Raw genomic sequence first — 20,057 nt, forward strand, 5'->3', positions numbered from 1 at the left:
GACCAGATCGGAAGCACAGCATGCTTTAAGAATGGTCCCGTAGCATCCTGTACTTCCGATCCAGACACCCACATCACATCTATGCATGCATTGTAGATGTCCTGTCCACCTGCGGCAGAATTTTAAAATACAGTTTGCTTCACCTCTTCCAAGGAGTTTTGCTGCTTTGCATTATTCACCAAGTAAGGGGAGTTTTTATAGTGTGTGCTGACCAATCAAGCAAGGGGAAGTTAGTCTCGCTTGCCGTTTATTCAAGTAAATTGTCTGATAGTCTGTATCACTACAGATGAAAACACAATTGCTTAAGGAGCGTTTATGTGTTTATGTGCTTGTTCTACTGTTTGGGATAGTTTTTTGGCTGGTGGTTTTATGCATTAAAGTTTTGGCTCTTTGGAAAGCCTGTGTCCGGAGTGTTTCTTTTTTTAGTATTTACAAAATGTGCTAATGTGCCACATTACAGACATAAATTATGACAACACCTAAAACTGATTTGTGCTCTAACAAGGAGAAAAAAAGACAAGAATACAAATCAGGAAAAAATATATTTGAAATGATATATTTTATATAATATGTACTATTTTAAAAAAGAAAGAAAAATGAACAAATATTTTATATTATTTTACTTTTAAATTTTGTTCATAGTTATAAATGGGAATATTATCCAAAATTATAGGATAATATCAAAGATCTTTAACCAACACTCCATGAAAAAATAAGTACTTTTGTTCATTATAAATGACATTTTATATTTTATAGCCATATCTTTAAAGCCATTCCAAGACACATTTTTACCATCAAGCCAGTTTTGTGTAATATAAAGTTTAATCATCATAAATCCTGGAAATTATTTCTTCATTATATCCCATTTTTAACTTTACTTTTTAAGGACTTCTACAGTTTGGCAGCATACTGACCCAGTAATCAAGGAGCCTCAATCCTCACCATTACCACCAGTGAGGGATGTATACATTGGGAGGATGACAAGTACACACACAGTAAAATACAATTTCCCTTAAGAGCACACAGAGATCATAGTCAGTCTGGGGCCGGTTTATCCCTCTTTCTCCAGATCCCAATAAGACTCCCCACTGACACAGCTAGAGGGTTAAGATCTCAGCTGACTGACAAAGCTAAGACCTTCAGCACCCTCTCTGTCCAACCAGCTCTTTGTATCCCTGCCCAAGTAGCTGACACATGCACACTTTGAGATTTGACTTGTATACAAACCCACAGACACTCCTGGGAAAGGATGACACATGTTAACTAGCTATGCCACCTTCTGCATAGCTAGTTAACATGTGCCAGGTAGTTTTCACTGCCACCAGCCAGCTCTTATCAACTAATTTTAAGGCACTTACCAAAGTGTGCCCAATCTTACTGTGTAAAGTTACTATTATCCAAATGGTAAGTGTGACCAAGACTTTCAAGGCTATTGGAGTGGCCTATACAGTGTCACCAAATACATATGCAAGTACTATAAGAGCTTAAATATCTCTAAACAAACCAGCCACAATTAAAAGGTTTAAATATATTTAATAATAAATAATAAAAGAACAAGACAATGTTTAATAACTCAACACGGTAACTACAGAGTTCAGAATCACAGAAAATATTTTAAAACAATATTGCAGGACAGTCTCAAATAAATACAGAGAACATCTAAACTAATATTTACTATATTCCTAGCTATATCTAAGATAAATCACTTTTCCCTAGTTACTATTAGCAAGACACAGGCAGAAGTGCTGATGAGTTGGATGTTTCTAGGTCGAAAGACAAATACAAAATGCCCAGTCTCTGAGAGAGTTCCCAAATTAATATTAAAATATTACTACTGGGTCAGCTGGATGACATCACTCTTTGTCACCTACCTTCATTTCCCAGGCTAACAGAAACCAACATATCTGTGTCAAAAATACTTATCTCTCTGTTGTGCAGCTGCTAGTAGGTCACAGAACAAAAAAACATTTGACATTTGAAACTTAGTAATTATTTCTGTTTCAAGACAATAGAAAGAAATTTCTAGCTCTAGACATCCTGTCCCCTTCAGTGAAACTGAGAGATAAACACAATCTCAGAACATTCTGTTCTTTTCCAGTAGGGTACACTATGGTTCCACACTTCTGCATCAGTGGTTTAATATACACATAACATATAGTTCTTTTACTTTTATAAGGCAAGCATATGAATCACATTAATATTCACAAATGACATGATTATTTACAAAATTTCAGATAGCTAGGCTGGCAGTGTCACAAATATCAAAGATCTTTGACCCACACTCCATGAAAAAATAAAGACTTTTTTTCATTATAAACAACATTTTATATTTTATAGCCTTATCTTTAAAGCCATTCCAAGACATATTTTTACCATCAAGCCAGTTTTGTGTAATATAAAGTTTAATCAGCATAAATCCTGAAAATTATTTATTCATTATATCCCATTTTTTAACCTTAATTTTTAAGGACTTTGACAGTTTGGCAGCATATATACATTTCCACAGGACATGAGTTAAGTCTGCCTGCTCATGATCACAGACCATACAATATGGCAAAAATGTGGGGAAGATAGATCCTAGTTTATGTGGGGACATATCAGCATTATTTAAAATCATAAACTAAGTATAGAATAACTTTTTGAGGGGAATATATTTTATATTAAATTGAACAGATTGAATTCACTAAATAATGACAGGCACTGGAGTTTCAGACTTCATATCCTTCAGAAAATGCATGATAACACAAGACTTTTTATTCTAGCAATGTTCTAAATCATATTGAGAGCTTGCATTTACCACCTCAGACACAGGATTAGCTTTCCTTAAAGAAAGGTTGCTTACTTAAGCTTTGGTTTGTACACTGAAATAATAAGGTTAACAGGGGTGGGGAAACATCTTCCACAAATTGTGGAATTTCCCAAGAGGATGAGAAAAGCAATTTATCCTGAGAAGTATGTGGCTCTGCCTTTGTTCTCTAACTTAAACTGACTATGAAAAGCAACTACGGCTAACCAAGCAGCTGTCTTGTAAATGAACCCTGGATGAAAGAGACGACAAAGTGATTGTAGCACCAGTGTCAAATTTCTGTGTACCCTGAAATTTTCAGATGAGATGGGTATACAGACAGAATCTAGAAGCATATTTGATGTGGAATAAGAAAACACTATTGCTCCTTCCTTCTCAGTTGTTACAGGGAAAGGCACTGAAAAATATATGAGCCACAGAAAAGCAAAAAAAAAAAAAAAAAAGAAAATGAAATCTGCAAAATGCAGCAAAGGTTCCACTTAACATAAGGAAATGCTTTTTATTATGATTTCTGTTCAAGAAACTTTAGTTTAATACATTTACCAATGATAAAATTAGTGTTTTGAGATGGTACTTTCTTTCAGTTGGTTTCTGGTTATTGGGAGCCTTTTTGTGGGCTTTGTGGTTTCTTAGATACAAAGCAGATGCTGTAAATTATCACCAAGTTTTAGACAGTTATGGTAAAGTGCGTGTGTCTGTTAAGTTAGATGGTTTCAATATCCTGTTTAAAAGGAAAACGAAAATATAGTTTAAAAAAAATCAAAGCAGATATTCTGCATTTACAGGAATGTAAATTAGTCAACGGGCATGAAAGAATTTTGAGGGAATTTTTTTATGCACTTTGTATTTATAATATAAATATAAGTGGTAAGGCAGCAGTCAGTATTTTAAATACAAACCCTTTAGGGTGTGCTCGTAGAAGAAAATGGGCTACTTTCAAAACTCCATAGAGACATCAAATGGTAGATTATGAGATTAAAGCAGATAACCCCCCAGCTTTTTACAGATGTTTTGATTGCCTGTTCGGTAGGCATGCCACTACCAGTGGATATTAATATTGTTCCCAGTTCAATTGCAGAAAGAACATCCATGTATGCTGAGCAAGGCATTTGTTTTTAATGAGTAATTAGAGTGCTGATAAACAGATGGGCCTAGTAGTCATGTGAATGCTTTTAGATCATGATGACAGGCAGCTGACTTTCAGCTTTCTTGGAGGGCTCAGTATGAGTCACTTAGATTACTGGCTTGTGTTTAAGAGTCCAGTGTGGCACAGACTATGCCAGCCTCCTTATAATACCATTCTATAGTCACGATATCGCTCGTCCACTCTACCACAGAGGGAGATGGCAGACCACGGAGGATGGGCCATTTAATTCTAATGTATACTAAGCTGATGGATGATATTAAGATAGGCTTAAACTATTGTGGAGATTTAAACCTGGTGGGTAGTTTCTACATCCAGCTCTGGTGGGACTTGTGTAAGTTAGACTGCTGTGAACTTTGTGAGGACATTTAAGTCTATATATTTTATTAGGATGGATCAAGACATCTGCAATCAGGAGGACAAACTGCATAACTTATATTCTGCTTGTAAGTATAGTTAATTTAAGGGCAGGTCTGTCCTCAAATAGTATAAACTAGGTCACTCATATCCCATGCCGCTGCAGAGGTTACTAGCACAGCTGCATTCTGACAGAGCTGTGATCCAGGCATGGAACAACAGTTCCAAAAGCCTGGCAACTTGTAGTCATTAAACATGAAGCAGAAAAAGACAGAAGACACAATACCACAACTAAAACTGCTTCCTACCTTGCCCTTCTAATCAAACCACATGATATTAATATAGCCTTTGCCTGATATCAGGTGGGGTCAGAATCCTGAAAGAGCACTAGCTTTGTGCAAATTCTTCCACAAAGGTCTAACCTAACATCACTGACAGAGACCCAATCAAGCTCTCTTGGTAGATCTCTTGATACACAGGAAATTAAAACTGCAGTACAGGTATCCCAAACAGGTAAAGCTCCAGGGCCTGACAGACTTATTGCTGAACTGCATTAAGCTTTATTGCCCATGTTTCTCTCCCCACTGCAAAATCTACACAAGTCCTTTGATAACACACATTTTATCAACCCTTCCTTCAGGGTGTCTATGATTACATTTATACCTAAGCCTGGGAATGACCTTCTGGAAGTGCAAAATGATCACCCTTGTCTCTTTTGTAAATATATACTTAAAATTTAAGCATGCATCTTCACTAACACCTCAAGAGCACACTGCCATCTCTAAGCAGGTCAACTCAGGCAGGGACTGTATAGGGAAAATTAAGTACATACTATCTTTATATACTGAAGAAGTATATGCAGGGGATAAACAAAGTCAAAGAGCTAGCAGTTGTGGTCCTAACTAATTAAAAAAAAGCCTTCAGCTTGATCATGGGGAATTATTTATGGCTGATTCTAGAGTGGGAAAGGAGTCCTGTCTACCTTTACTAACACTGCTTGGGATTTATCTGCAGCAACCCTGACAATTATCCTCAAAAACATTACCTTGGTTTCCCCTGTTAGAATATTTAAAGGAACCATATAACGATGTGCACTGTCCCTGTGCTGATCTTGCTTGAAGTAGAACACTTAGCAAGGTTTTGAACTCCCTACAAACAATCTTAGGCTGATCCTTATTTCAGGTACTGACCTGTTTTCTCTCTCTCTCTCTCTCTCTCTCTGTCTTTTTGTTGTTGTTGGTAATGCTGCATTATGATGACTCAGGAGCCATAGCGGGATACTTAATCTAACTAATCCTTTCTGCTTTTGCTGGCATTTCTCTTCTCCACTTAAATAGAGACAAAACACCAATCAAGCAGCTGTGGATTGTGAAGTATCAGCTATAACCCTCCCGTTTACCTGGGTCTCAAAACTACCTAAATATCTAGGAGAAATTCTACATCCTAAACCTTTAAAGATGATGGATCTCAATCTGTGTGCACTCATGCCTGGAAGAAATTACACCTACCACTGATGGGCAGCATTGCTGCCTTCTCATCATTAACCTGAGAGGTATTACCTTACTTACTCTTCAATTAGTAACGCCTAACGAGTTGGCACAAACTGAAAATTACACATATACAGCTAGGAAAGTGATATGTTTTGGCTCCCTGAATAAGGTTTGGGGTACACCTACTCTGGTCACAGCATTCTCAGTCCTAAGGGTAGATGGAGCTCTAGTGAGAGCACAGGACTGGGGACATAAAGGCTTGCTTTTTAAAGAGAATTTAACACAAACAGTGTGAGGGGAAAGGGTTTCACCTCCTTTAATTATCTTTCATGAGTAGTGCTCTTATCTATTTATTTATGATGTTCTCAAATTGCAGAGGAGGTTCTTTAGACTCATCCTTTCCACTAGCCATGACCTCCTAAACATGGTCCGTGAACCCAGACTTTTTCAGGAAGCTGAAAGCATCATGTATCTACATTATGGTACTTCTAATACCAGTTTCCAAATCAGATGGTCACTTTAAGAAATCTGTCCCATTGCTTTTTCCTCACTTAAATGAAAGAATCATTAATGAAGTGCATTATGAGGTCAAAGAACCTGCTTTACATATACAAAAAAAATAAATAAATAATGGAAGATTATTGGGCATCAGAGGACAATGTGGACAAACGTTTGATTCAGCTAACCCCGTCCCCAGGCTGTGGTTATAAGATCCCCTCCTTAGCTCATGCATATGTTGGGATTGTCCATGCATGCTCTTGTCTGCCATTACAATACATTTATCACAGTGGTAAGGGAATATAGGTGCCATGGGCTAGGCAAATATTTATGACATTAAATCATCTCCTTGCACAGGCTAATGGTCAGAAGTTTAAAGACTGGTTTCTACAGTTTTCTGTGGTTGCAAGAGACTACATTGCATCCTTATGGAAACTGCCAAACAGCCTTAGCCTGACCCTGTGTTCTTTCTCTGAGCAGTTTTGATCTTTCTTGTTAAGTTCCTTCAGTACTAAGATACATGAATCATTAATTGGTAGGGTCACGGCTGCTAATAGATACATGGTTAGACTACATGCAAAGTTAGCAAATTAAGTCATTCTGCTTATTGTTGTTTTCTGATTCTAAAATATTTTAAATGTTTCTATTACTGTGCCACTAAAATCATTTTATGTCTGCTCTGTGTAAATTATTTTAATCATACTAAGTTTCTAACAAGCATTATGGCTAATACATTTGTTTATGTGTTTTTTTTCAAAGTGTACTGCATGAAAAATTCGGTTCATAGGAGGTTACTAGGCTATTGACCCTAGCCATCCATGTTATACCCTTGTGCCCTAACTGACCAAGTTGTATGGTCTATATTTGCAGCATGAGTCTATGATCCGCACTGACAGCCCTTATCGAAGAGGGACATAGGTGACACCTCTGGGGTAAATTTACGGTCTCCCATCCAGTTTCTAAGTTATGCATAAATAGGGTCATTGAACAGCTCTGTTTTATGTGAATTGGGAGTTTGTTCCAGAAGACTGGCAATCTCTGGGAGACGTATCTGTCTCTCCAGCATGTCCTGTTAATGTCGCAGGCTAGGTTAACATCCCTAGAGTGAGTGAATCTTATCCCATTTGACTTGCAGATGTGAAACATTTCCATTAGTGCAGGGTCCAAGGCTGCTCTGTAGGCCAGGCACAAGTCATTTGTCAGCAGCCTATAAGATACAGCATGTAAGCATATCTCTCAACTCTCCAGATTTTTGCAGAATGCCCACATTTTTGCCTCATATTTTTGGTCTGTTCCTCATTAAATTTTCTGTGTTCTGGCAAATCACTGAGGGCTGAAGTATCTAAATAATGGCATACATCTGAATTTCAGATGTCATATCTTTCAGAAAATCAATATGTATAGATTATTAGTAGAATAATATACTGTTATTCTATCAACTTTCTAATTTTGCGGGTGGCCATGATGATGCAGTAGTTAGTATTGCCACCTCACAGTAAGAGGTTCTCTGGTTTGATTCTTGTCTGGGGTGCCTTCTGTGTGGAGTCTGCATGTTTTCCCTGTGGTCATGTGGGTTTCCTCTGGGTGCTTCGGTTTCCTCCCACATTCCAAAGACGTGGAGTTTGTCTTTTTGGCTTTTCCCGGTAAGGGGTCTCCACAGTAGAACTCCGGTCCGCTAATGATTGGCAGTAGATTTTTATGGTACCTAGTTACCAGCCCGATGCCCAACCTTCAGTGAAGGAATGCCCATTCACACATGTCTTTCGGAGGCCACTCGACTGCAGGGAGGACATGCAGATTCCACACAGAAGGCACTCCCCGCACACTAGCTGAGAATCAAACGGGAGAACCTCTTGCTGTGAGGCAACAACAGAACCACTGTACCACCATGGCAAAGTGGTGAAGTGGACACTCTAAATTGGCTGTAGGTGTGAGTGAGTGGTAGGGATGAACTTCTGTGGCAGGGCTAGTTTCCTGTGCTAAGAGGTAGACAGGAATGCATGTAAGTTCTACTGTTTTACTCACAACTAGACAAAATCCAACCCAGTGGTTTTAATTTGTGATCATTGTGAGTCAAAAGATAGCAGCATGATTAATATACACTATTAAACACATTCAAAGATTTAAAAGTAGCTTAGGATGGAATACTGCATTCACTTCCTGTATCTATCTTAAATGTAATATTTTACCTTGAATCAAAAAGTTTCTCAGGCCAGAAATTACTTGCAATGGTATCCAACTGTCTGATGATTGAAATGCATTCACATTATGGATTTCAGAGTTAGCCACAAACGTTTCACTTTTATTTTGCATTTTTGAGTCAATAATATGCAAACACTGCAACACAGCTCCCAACCAGAAGTGAAATACACAAAAAATGGAAATTGCCATAAGTTCAAAAATGGGAATTTTCAAAGCAGTTTTTTGGCAAATCTCTTGTTCATAGGTTCATAGGTAGGTACTAGGCTATCATCCCTGGGGCCTATACAAGCCCAGCCAAAAAGGTACCCTAGCTTTTGCCACCCAAGAAAATCATTGTCCTGTGCCACTGTTGAGCAGAACCACAGAAGTGATACCCGGGGTGAATTTCCTATTTCCCATCCAATCATCAAGATTTTTCTTGAAGAGTGCTAATGAAGAGATTTGTTTGATATAGATAGATAGTTTATTCCAGAGTATGGGAAGTCTCTGGGACAGGAATCTATCCCTCCGGCATGTTCTCTTTATTTTGGTGACAAGGTTTAGGTCCCTAGAGCATGTACTTCGGAGGGATTGGGATTTCTTTAAGTGGAGCATGTCCAACAGCTCTGGGTTTGACATAGCTTTGTATGTTAGGCAGAGATCACCTCTGAGTAGGCAATATGCGATGGACTAAAGCTGGAGTTTTTTGAGACGGTCTGTGTAGGGCATCTGTTTGAGGCCAGTAATCCTCTTTGTGAGGTATTTCTGCGGCCTTTCCAGTTGTTGTAGATGTCTTGTGAGGTACATACCAAAAGGGGCGTTGTACTCTATAATGGGTCTAATGAGTGATGTGTAGAGGGGAACAATTACCTCTTTTTTTCTGGATGAGAAACCTTTTGTGATGAGGTGTGCCACGTGGAAGGATTTCCTGACTACTGTGGTGATTTGATTATCAAAGGAGGGACTATTGTCCACCTATATCCCAAGGTCTCTTATCACACTTTCAGTGTTGAGTATACTACCACCTATGTTGCAGTTCATGGGTACAGAGTTTTTACCAAAGGAGATGACAATGCACTTTTTGGCATTGAGCTTGAGGCAATGGCTTTGACACCAGGCATCTGTCTCAGTGAGGCCCTTTTGCAGGATGTCCACATCATTAGGAGTTTAGATTATGGCTCTAAGTTTGCAGTCATCTGCGAACTTCATTAGCCAAAGACCTTCTGTGTTAGCCTGTACTTCAGAGAAGTAGATACCAAACAGGAGAGGACCCAGGACTGAACCCTGTGGTACTCCACTTGTCACTGGTCTGAAGTCGGATTTGGAGTCTGCTACTTTCACAGTGTGGATTCTGTCAGTGAGCCAGGTGGCAACCTATCTTGTGACATAGGGATTTATACCTAGTCTAGTGAGTTTATCTATAATTCCAGAGTGGGGGATGGTGTCAAAAGCCTTGGCAAGATCTAGATAGGGTGCGTGAACCACCTTACCTCCTCTATGGCTTTGGTGACTGTTTCAAAGAAGTCTATCAGGTTTAGGAGACATGATCTGCCTTTTACAAACCAGAACTGGGTGGGGTCCAGAGTTTGGAGATTACCAATGTCTTTGTTTATAAGTTCCATGATGATACGTTCCATGGCCTTGCAGACCAGGCTCATCAGGCTAATGGAGCAGTAGTTCCCAAGGTACATGGTGGCTCCCCCCTTGTGGAGTGGGATAACTGTCACTGTGTGCCATTCAGCAGGCACAAAGCCTGAGGTGAGGCTATGATTGAACATGGTACTTGGGTGGGGTGCCAGTTCATTCTGTAGTTCATATAGAACACAGCCTGGGATGTTGTCTGGTCCCATGGATGCTATGTTCTTGGCTTTAGAGAGTGTGGTTTTTACCTGTGCAGCCATGATTACAGGAACTTTGCATTCTTCCAGTATAGAGACGGGCTCTTTAGGGGGTGAGAGAGGGGTAAAGTTAGCACTGAATCTATCTGCCAGGATGTTGACACTATCATTTGGGTCTGTATATTTAGTGGCATTGTGCTGCAACTCAGAACAGATCTGTGTGTTGCCATTGAGATTCTTGACATAGCTATAGAATGCTTTGTGGTTGTCTTTAGAATCAGTGGCAATTTTGTCTTCATAACTAGCTTTGGAGGATTTTATCAGGGATTGCAGCTTCTTACTGAGGTTCATAGGTTCATAGGTTCATACTAGGCTATCTGCCCTAGGGCATTTATAAGCCTGGCCAGAGTGTGTGTGGCTTTCACCACCCCTTAGGATGAGAATACTATACCCATTAGTTTGCTGTGCCTCTGTCCAGCAGTGACACAGAGATGATTCCCGGGGTAAACCTACGATCTTCCATCCACTCGTCAAGATTTCTCTTGAACAGAGTCAGTGAGGGGCTCCTCACATGGACTGGGATTCTGTTCCATAGTGTAGGGAGTCTCTGGGTGATGAATCTGTCCCTCCAGCACGTCCTATTTATATCCGTGTTGAGGTTTAAGTCTCTTGCTCTCGTGGCACTGGTGGATTTGGATTTTTTGAGGTGGAGCATGTCCATTAATTCCGGGTTGGACATGGCCTTGTATGTCAGGCACAGATCACCTCTGAGCAAACGGTATGTGACTGAATAGAGCTGGAGTTTCTTCAGTCGGGCAGCGTATGACATATGTTTGAGCCCCTTTATCCTTTTGGTGAGGAACTTTTGGGGTCTTTGCTGCAGGTGTTGGGTAAGGTACATTCCGAATGGGGCGTTGTACTCAATCATTGGTCTGATAAGTGAAGTGTACAGGGGTACAATGACCTCTCCTGATCTGGATGTGAATCCCTTCATGATCAGGTGGGCAATGTAGAAGGTCTTCCTAACCACTTTGGCAATGTGAGTGTCAAAAGAGAGGTTACTGTCAACTTGGGTCCCCAAGTCCCTGATAACTTCTTCCGTGTTTAATGGATTACCACCTATGTGGTAATTAGGGGTTACCTTGTTTTTCCCAAAGGGTATGACTATACATTTTTTGGCATTTAGCTTAAGGCCATGGCTCTGGCACCAGTTATCCATTTCTATGAGGCCTCTCTGGAGGATGTCTGTGTCTGATGGAGTGTCAATTATGGTGCCCAGCTTGCAGTCATCTGCAAATTTTGTCAGCCACAATCCCCCTATGTTTGCCTGCACTTCAGAAAAATAAATGCCGAACAAGAGGGGGCCCAGGACTGAGCCCTGTGGGACACCGCTCGTGACCGGCTTAGAGTCTGACATGGCACCAGCAACTCTAACCCTGTGGGTTCTGTCCTTGAGCCAGTTTGCAACCCATCTTGTGACATATGGGTTTACATCTAAGCTGGTGAGCTTTTCTATGATGCTCGAGTGGGGTATTGTGTCGAACGCTTTTGCTAGGTCAAGGTAGGCTGTGTGAACTGCCTTACCCTCATCAATGGCCTTAGTGACTGTTTCGAAAAAGTCGACCAAGTTCAAGAGGCAGGATCTGCCCTTGACAAAGCCAAATTGGGTAGGATCCAGTGTCTGTAGGTCCCCAATGTCTTTATTTATGAGTTCCATTATGATCCTCTCCATAGCTTTGCAGACAAGGCTCGTCAAGCATATGGGGCGGTAATTTCCAGGGTCCGTAGAAGCACCGCCTTTATGGAGTGGGACCACAGTTGCCGTACGCCATTCTTTGGGTACGTGTCCTGTAGTAAGGCTAAGATTAAACAGCAGCCTTATGTGTGGGTTTAGTTCCTCATTGAGTTCGTGTAGCACACAGCCGAGGACACTGTCCGGTCCCATTGATGCTGTGTTTTTTGACCAATGACCAATGAGGCAATGAGACTGACCAGGGAGCTCCTCCACTCATGGGATTTTACTCTCTTTTGCAACAGTTTCTTCCTTCTGTTGTACGTTTTTTTATGGCAGGGGACCGCCAGATTGGCTTCCTTTTTTTGGAGGATAGCATCTTTGTTTCTGTTCGGGATAGCATGATCCATGCACTCGTGTAAGTGCTTATAAAGTGCAATTGTGTAGGATTCAGTAGTCGTAACTGTATTGTCTGTCTGCATGGGTGTCATGAAGTTCACCACTTCTGTCTTAAGAAGTATGAACTGAAGTTGGCTTTGGAGAATTATTTTACCATGGTTTCCTTAATGGGGGGTGGGGGCAGGATGTGGATATCTAGGGTAATTAGCTTATGGTCGGATCGGACCAATGAGGCATTGACTTTAGGTGTGGAACACCGGTCACTCATGTTGGTAATGACTAGATCTAGGATATTGTTGCCCCTGGTGGGGGTATGGATAAGTTGATCCAGGGCATTGGAGTTTATGAATTCCAGAAAGCGTTGAGCGAAGGAGTTGGTACATGAGTAGTTTTCCCAGTTAATGGTGGGGTAGCTGAAATCACCCATTATTAGGGTGTTTAGTTGAACCCTAATATTTTCCAGTACATCATGAAAAGAGGAGTGGGAATCCTGGGGCATGGTGGGGGATCTGTAGCAAGCTACAATTTGGATTGCAGTTTTGCCCAGAGTTAGTTGCACTTGGATAGCCGCAGCTGCATTATGCTGAGCAACTAGCCTGGAGGTGTGGATATCCTTAATGAATATGGACACATCTCCGCCTTTGTGAGTGTCTCACCTCCGTACCCACCAGTTCAAAATCTACTACTCTCAAGATCATTGCACCAAGGGAAATGTTAAATAAAACTCACATCTTCACACTTATGTGATTTGCACTTTTGTGATTCACACACATTGGGATACAACCCATCCATTTTGTGGGGGGGGGGGCTCTCTAGAAAACTGATTGCTAACCTGGTTGCCCAGAAATGACTTTACACACTCTGGGTTTCCATTTTAAACACCAACCATAGTACCAGAGTTTATATACTTAGCACCTCAGTCGGTAGTGTCTACAAAGGATTTCAGCACAATGCATTAGGGGTACAAAAACACATTCTACCCCTTGAAATGATGAACTGACATAACCGTATGCAACAGAGCTATAGTGGTGTCATTAAACAAGGCACAGCAGATCAGAAATGTATAAATCATGTTTATCTGTGTTGCTCATACATTAGCAATGAACATGGCAGTATACTTGCATTTAAGCAGAGAAAATAAAAATATGTTAGGGGTTGCCTCAACCATTGTAAATCTGTATCTGCAAGAGGATCTTATAGCATAGAGTCTTCTGAGCATGCTTAACATACCGTGCTGACTATGGCACAGATATTATGGACTACTACAGTGTGGACAGGGACTCCACAGAACAATTAGTGGATGTGAAATGGCCTCATCTGAAGCCCATTGAAAATCATGGAGTACCCCCACTGTAGAAACTAAGGCATGTATAGCTTTAACTGTATTAGTTAGAGAGACATTTTAGACACCAAATGGGGACGCAGTGAGAATATATCAGGCATCTTCTTCTGGAATAGTACACCAGTTCCTCAATGCCATGATTTAGCATGTGGGGGAGCTTACGTGATTCCCATGTACCTCATAGGAGAGAACAAACACTATGTGGGACTTCTATGCGATAGTCCTCTTCCCTGAGATACTGGGAGCAATAGACTGCACGTACAAAAAAATAAAGATCCCACTGATGAGCAGGGAAGGCGGTAGGTGAACCACAAAGGATATCACTCCATCAACTGCCAAGTGGTCTGTAATACACAGAGTAATATCTACAATTTGTGTGCAGGCCACCATGGCAATTTCTACAACTCACACATATGGAACAACTGACCTGTTTCAATAGTGTGTAAGGGGTGATTTCTCACAGGGTCCTCTAGTGAGGGATGCTGGTTATGACCTACAATCTTGGCTCATGACCCCAAAGAGAAATCTACATCAGCAAACAGAGCAAGGTTTGCCTTAGTACATCTGGAGGAGCTCTGCAGAATGATTCCACCATCTAAGAAAAGATTCTGTTTGTGCCTTTGTAAATAATGTAATATTGAGGAAACAGAAAGAATATGGTGGCAGTTGCCAAGGATCACAGTTCCCAGCACCACAGGCAGTGGCAGCTGTGACAGACAAGGAGTCAGAGGAGGAGCCAGCAGCAGGGGATGATCACATCGGATGGGAGCAGGCACAATATGCCATGGCACTACCCAAAAGCCACCATATTCACATAGCTTTACTGCATAACTATATCAGAGCTAAGCAGATACAGACAGTAAAAGTGATGCATACAAAAAAACAGCTGACTGTGCTCACCTGTGCAAAGTCTCTGTGCACACCATCAAAAATATGATATGTTGTATAGGAGTTTGATTTACATCACCTCCTATATGGATATCACGTGATGTTTTTGATGACAATATCAACTCAAATGAGTCAATAATTTGGGTAGACATTGTGACGCAGTTGAGATTCTGGTTTCTAAGGTTTACTTTCACATTGCGAACAGAAATTATTTAGCCTTTCACAATACTGATAGTAAACCGTAAAAAATATTAACTCCAAACTGTCTCATAGCACCATTCAGTGGTTAAAATCATTATGACAATTACATCTATGTAAATACAAATACAATATTGAATATTAATAAATACAAATAAATATGCTGTTACTAAAATGTTTTAAAATATATCCTTAAAATTAGGGCAGCTAAGTTATAGTTTGAAGTATGGGAAGCACCACCCACAGGCTTGTATAAATTTTATACATTCTGGAAATGACAATTTATCAACAATTATTTTATAGGAGGTTACATATTTTCTTATTGAAGCTGTATTTGAAAATATTAAAATATATTTTAAAACATTTTAATAACAACATATTTATTTGTATTTATTAATATTCACATATTGCCCTACTTCCAATATCTAATTTGATCAAAAATACACAAACATGAGACAAACATAGCTACAAGTGGATTATACAAACAATGTATTATTATTTTTATGTATTTTTATATCCATTGTGCAGCACTTGACTTTGGGCAGTATCACTGATTGTTGATGAGCAGAGGGACATAGCAGTTCTCATGTTAATGCAAAAACAAAAAAAAAGTTCCTATGCACGTGCTAAGATTTTCATGAGTCACACACCAGAGCTTACCACCACTGTGTATCAGTAAGCATATTTGACATAAAACACAAACATCAAAGTAATGAAAGGTGATTATATTATCTGCAGCAGCTTAAATGGTTCAATGTACTAATGATATGAACGTTCAGTGCACTGCAAACAGTGTTCTAATCCAGCGAGGGTGAGATATCTTTGTATAATATTGCTTCCAGTGTTTGTGTACTTTGTTGCAATGATCATTTCTTGTCATGTGAATTAATTTTACAAAGACTCCTATTGCTGTGATAATCTGAAATGTGTATTATTGAGACCTGTCCTATGAAAATTATGTGGGATGTGTGAGTAATGCTCTGCTTAATGACTTTTACTATGTTGTAAACTCAATGAAATCACAACACACACACACATATATATATATATATATATATATATATATATATATATATAGAGAGAGAGAGAGGACTAACATACAATAAAAAATGTTTATGCTCCTCAAACAGTGTACAATGCCTGGCATAGAGCAACAGTGACAGGCATAGGTTGGTAAGGATAAATGACATTTATTATCTCATGGAAAAAAATGAACAGACATCTTTTGGCCATGCTAATGAATTGGTGACCATCATGCAAGTTTGCTTAAACTTGAGATGTGACAGACAGAAAGCAGTAATGATATAACCATTGGACACTGCTCATTGTGCATTTTCCTTACAGCTAGTAAGAACCCTGCAAACGTATGTTGTCTGAAAACTTGAAAAAAGTTATTCTGTGGCGTTATAGGTAATTACTTTAGAGAACATAAAGAAGGCAGTCAGGGATTCAAATCCCTTAATGTGTAAGTTGTGTCAGTGTGAACAGGGGTCATGATGACTATGCAAAGCCATTTGCTTTATAAATCTAGAAACTGTAGAAGTGGTGAAATGCCCAAAATAAAACCAATAAACTAGAAAATAGGCACAGGAAGACCAGCAAGTCCACCACACAAGTCTTTAATAACGAAACTCACAGTTCTACAGTACAAAAACCATAAACGCTGCTAAAACAAATCTTCTTACATTTTCGTCTTAAACAACTTCATCAGATGGGCATATGTAACACAATGATCCAGTTTAAAAGGGGGGATGAAAAGGTTTTAAACTGGCTCATTGTGTTACATATTAAAGACTTGTGTGGTGGACTCACTGGACTTCCTGTGCCTATTTTCCAGTTTATTGCTTTATAAATCTTCCCATGTAAGCATGCTCTGGAACTTACAACTGCAAAAGTAAATGTAATAAATATTCCGTGATTAACCATATTAATCTGGAGTTGCTGTTGAGCATGTAATCTCAGGAGCAAACAGATGAAAGGAGGACTGCCATGTTTCACACCTTGAAGTGTCATTCAGACCATAACAGTACAGTACTTATATAAGATCTTTTCTGGTTATCCATCATGCAAACATGATTCTCCCCAGTTGCTGTCATTAAGTGAAAGATGTGAAATGCAAGATTTATTTTTGTTTCCAAATCTGTGCCATTCTTCTTACATCTTGGAAGGAGAGACTGAAGGTCAGTGAAGGGGAAGGTAGTGCTCTTTTTAAACCATGGATAGGGTCTGAGGAAAAGATAAAGATCGTTCTATATCTCCTCCATATGCATTACAGCTATAGCCTCCTGCATGGGAGATATACTGGACCTCAGTAGAAGGGTGAGGACTGGAATAGTTTGGCCAGTGCAGTCAAGCAACTTCTTGGTGACCTATTTGATTTCATGGAGAAGGTTCATGGAACCAATTCATGGCTTTTAGTGACACTAGATGTTAAGAACTTACTTACCACCATACCTAATGATTTTGGCATAAGAGCCATCAGAGAGATAGTATGTCAATATAATCAGGATAACATTTTGCTTATTTGTATACTTTTGGAACTGCTTTTAGAAAATAATGTTCTCACTTTTCAAAATGGCATCTATCTACAGAAATAGGGTGTCATTATGGGCACCCCATGTGCTAATTCCTATGCAAACTTGGTTATGCATTTTTGGGAGGTTAATTCTGTTTTTAATAGCAATGAATATTATGCACATGTAAAAGTTTATAGATGTTTTGTAGACAATCTTTCTTTTGTGGGAAGGGGATGAAGAGCTTTTACAACAATTCATATGCTATCTAGAAACTACTACAGATTTTCTACGATTTACCATGAATGTATCTAACGAAAACGGATGCTGCTGTTCAGAAACAGACTGCTGGAAATAAGGCCAAACCTAGCCTGAGATTTGTTACTAAATATATTAATGATGCGACACATATAAATGACACTGTGCGCAAAACTTTTAACTACTGACCCTAAAACTGCTGCTATTATATGTGGTGTGCCTAGATTTAGTTACAAGAGATGTCATAACCTCAAGGACTTACTTTGTAAGGGGCATGGCACACAGGCTAGTGCAAGTATGAAAGTAGGTACCATGTCACAGATGTAAAGCTTGTGTCATGATCTCCAAGCAGCAGACATTTGAACATCCAAGTTTTAACTTTGTTTTTAAACACAGAATTTATGAAGATTGTTGTACATTAGATATGGTCTATTTGGTGACCTGTGATGAATGTACTTGTTTTTATGCAGGGAATACTACATAGAAATTAAAGGAGAGGATTTTGCATCACATGTATGAGATCAGGAATTTGAAAATGAACAATGCCTTGGTGTAACATACCACTGATAATTCAAGACATAAATTTTCATTCAGAGTTGTACACCATTTGACGGAGAATTTTAGGGGTGGAGATGTGAATAACAAGGTTGAAAAAGCTGATTTAAGCTGGATACTAAGGCAACAAGCAGACAGAACTCCAGGCATTAATAGTAGTGCTTGTTTGAAACTCACCCTTAAGGGGTGTAAATTGAAACATCGATTCTATTGGCTATTGATTGAAATGTGAGATTAAGATTTGTTTTATAAATTTGATGTGTTGCTTTTTATGTATGGATCTGAGGAAGCAGAATATGCAAAAGTGCATTTCCTTGTTTTATTAAAGTATATAATTTATGCCTATATCTGTGGTAGCCGTTTTTTTTCCCTGTGCTTGCTCAGTTACAATTGCTAAAATGGATAGCGGATCAATTCACACACCCATAAATGTATCATTTTGATGTGTTAATGGCCTAAATGTGTTATTTCTTAGTACGTACAAGGAGTACACTTGTAAATAACATAAACAATTCAAATTGTATAATGCATGCATCTGTCTTAGGTTATACTTAATATTCTCCATCACTGTAAAGTAAGCTTAGAAAAAAAAAAAAACGGGTTGGGAAATGCATTTTTATTTGTTTATGTCTCTTGTCCCACTTTATTTTCCTTTTTTGGTTATGTGTTTATTTTTTTAATTTACTCTGTTTTTGTTATTGTAACATGCAGCAGCACAGAGACCTGGACCAACCACTCTGGCGTGGCCTGTTGTCCCCCCATAAGTGGCAATGGCAACACCACCACCATCATAAGAGACACCCAGCATATCTGCATCACTGCCTGTCAAAGTCACATCCAATCATCCTGTCGCCCAGATTGCCCCACCGGTATCACATAGCTCTGCCCTTTGTGATGGTGCATTTATGCCAACCGGGAGCAGTGCCAGTGGAAGTGCACTTTTGTCATCTGTCAGCCACTGGCTGAGCTTGTTGGGCAGATTCTGTACAGGAAGTATGATGTCCTTTAAAGTAGAATGGACAGTATGCTCCAGCTTCTGGCTGAGACACTTCCCTGCCCAGCACTGCCTTTAGTTACTGAGGCAGGTCCCTGTGGTGAAACCACCCAGTGTGATAAGTGATTTCCCAAAGCATCTAAGCTAGTAGGCTATGCATCTCAATATACCCCATCCTATCCCCATACCCAGTGTACCCTCTTTCTCTTGTGTCTCTTGCCAACTCTGTCATGTCAGTTTTATTCTGCTACCTACCTCTGGCAACACTGACTTCCTTCCTCATCTTTCCTGTCTTCCAGGTAAAAAAAAAAAAAGGAAAATGGGCACCTGTCCCACAAAAAACATCCCATATATTACACTCCAATTCAGCTATGTGTTACATAGCTGATTTGGTTCAATCAGTCACATAACACTGTTTTATTATTGTCACACAGTATTTACAATGTACTTATCCAAAATCTCTTTCCCTCTCTCTCTGTCTCTCTTTCTCTTTTTTACTCTCTCAATATACATGTATATATGCGCATGCATGTTTATACACATTATTAGCTTGTGAAGAAATTGAGAGATATGGTCTTGCCCTACCTCCATCCTGATCTTTCCTGAATTACTCACCTAGAGTTCTACCTTCTGCTTTCTTCTCATTTTCATCTCTGTCTTGCCATCCAATTTTCCACCTTTAATCTGCTTGATAAAGAGATGCACACCACACACGTAGCCCTAAATTGCTGATGAACAAAAAACGCTAAATTCTGTACTCATCCATTGTACAATGGTTGACATCAAGCAGCAGCAGACCTTACTGCTAGTTTTCATCTTATGGAATAAATGAAGAAAATTCCTGTACATGCACTTGGACATTGC

The sequence above is a fragment of the Protopterus annectens genome, chromosome 14.part0, assembly GCF_019279795.1.
Source record: "Protopterus annectens isolate FY-2018-M chromosome 14.part0, PAN1.0, whole genome shotgun sequence".
Classification (NCBI taxonomy): Eukaryota; Metazoa; Chordata; order Ceratodontiformes; family Protopteridae; genus Protopterus; species Protopterus annectens.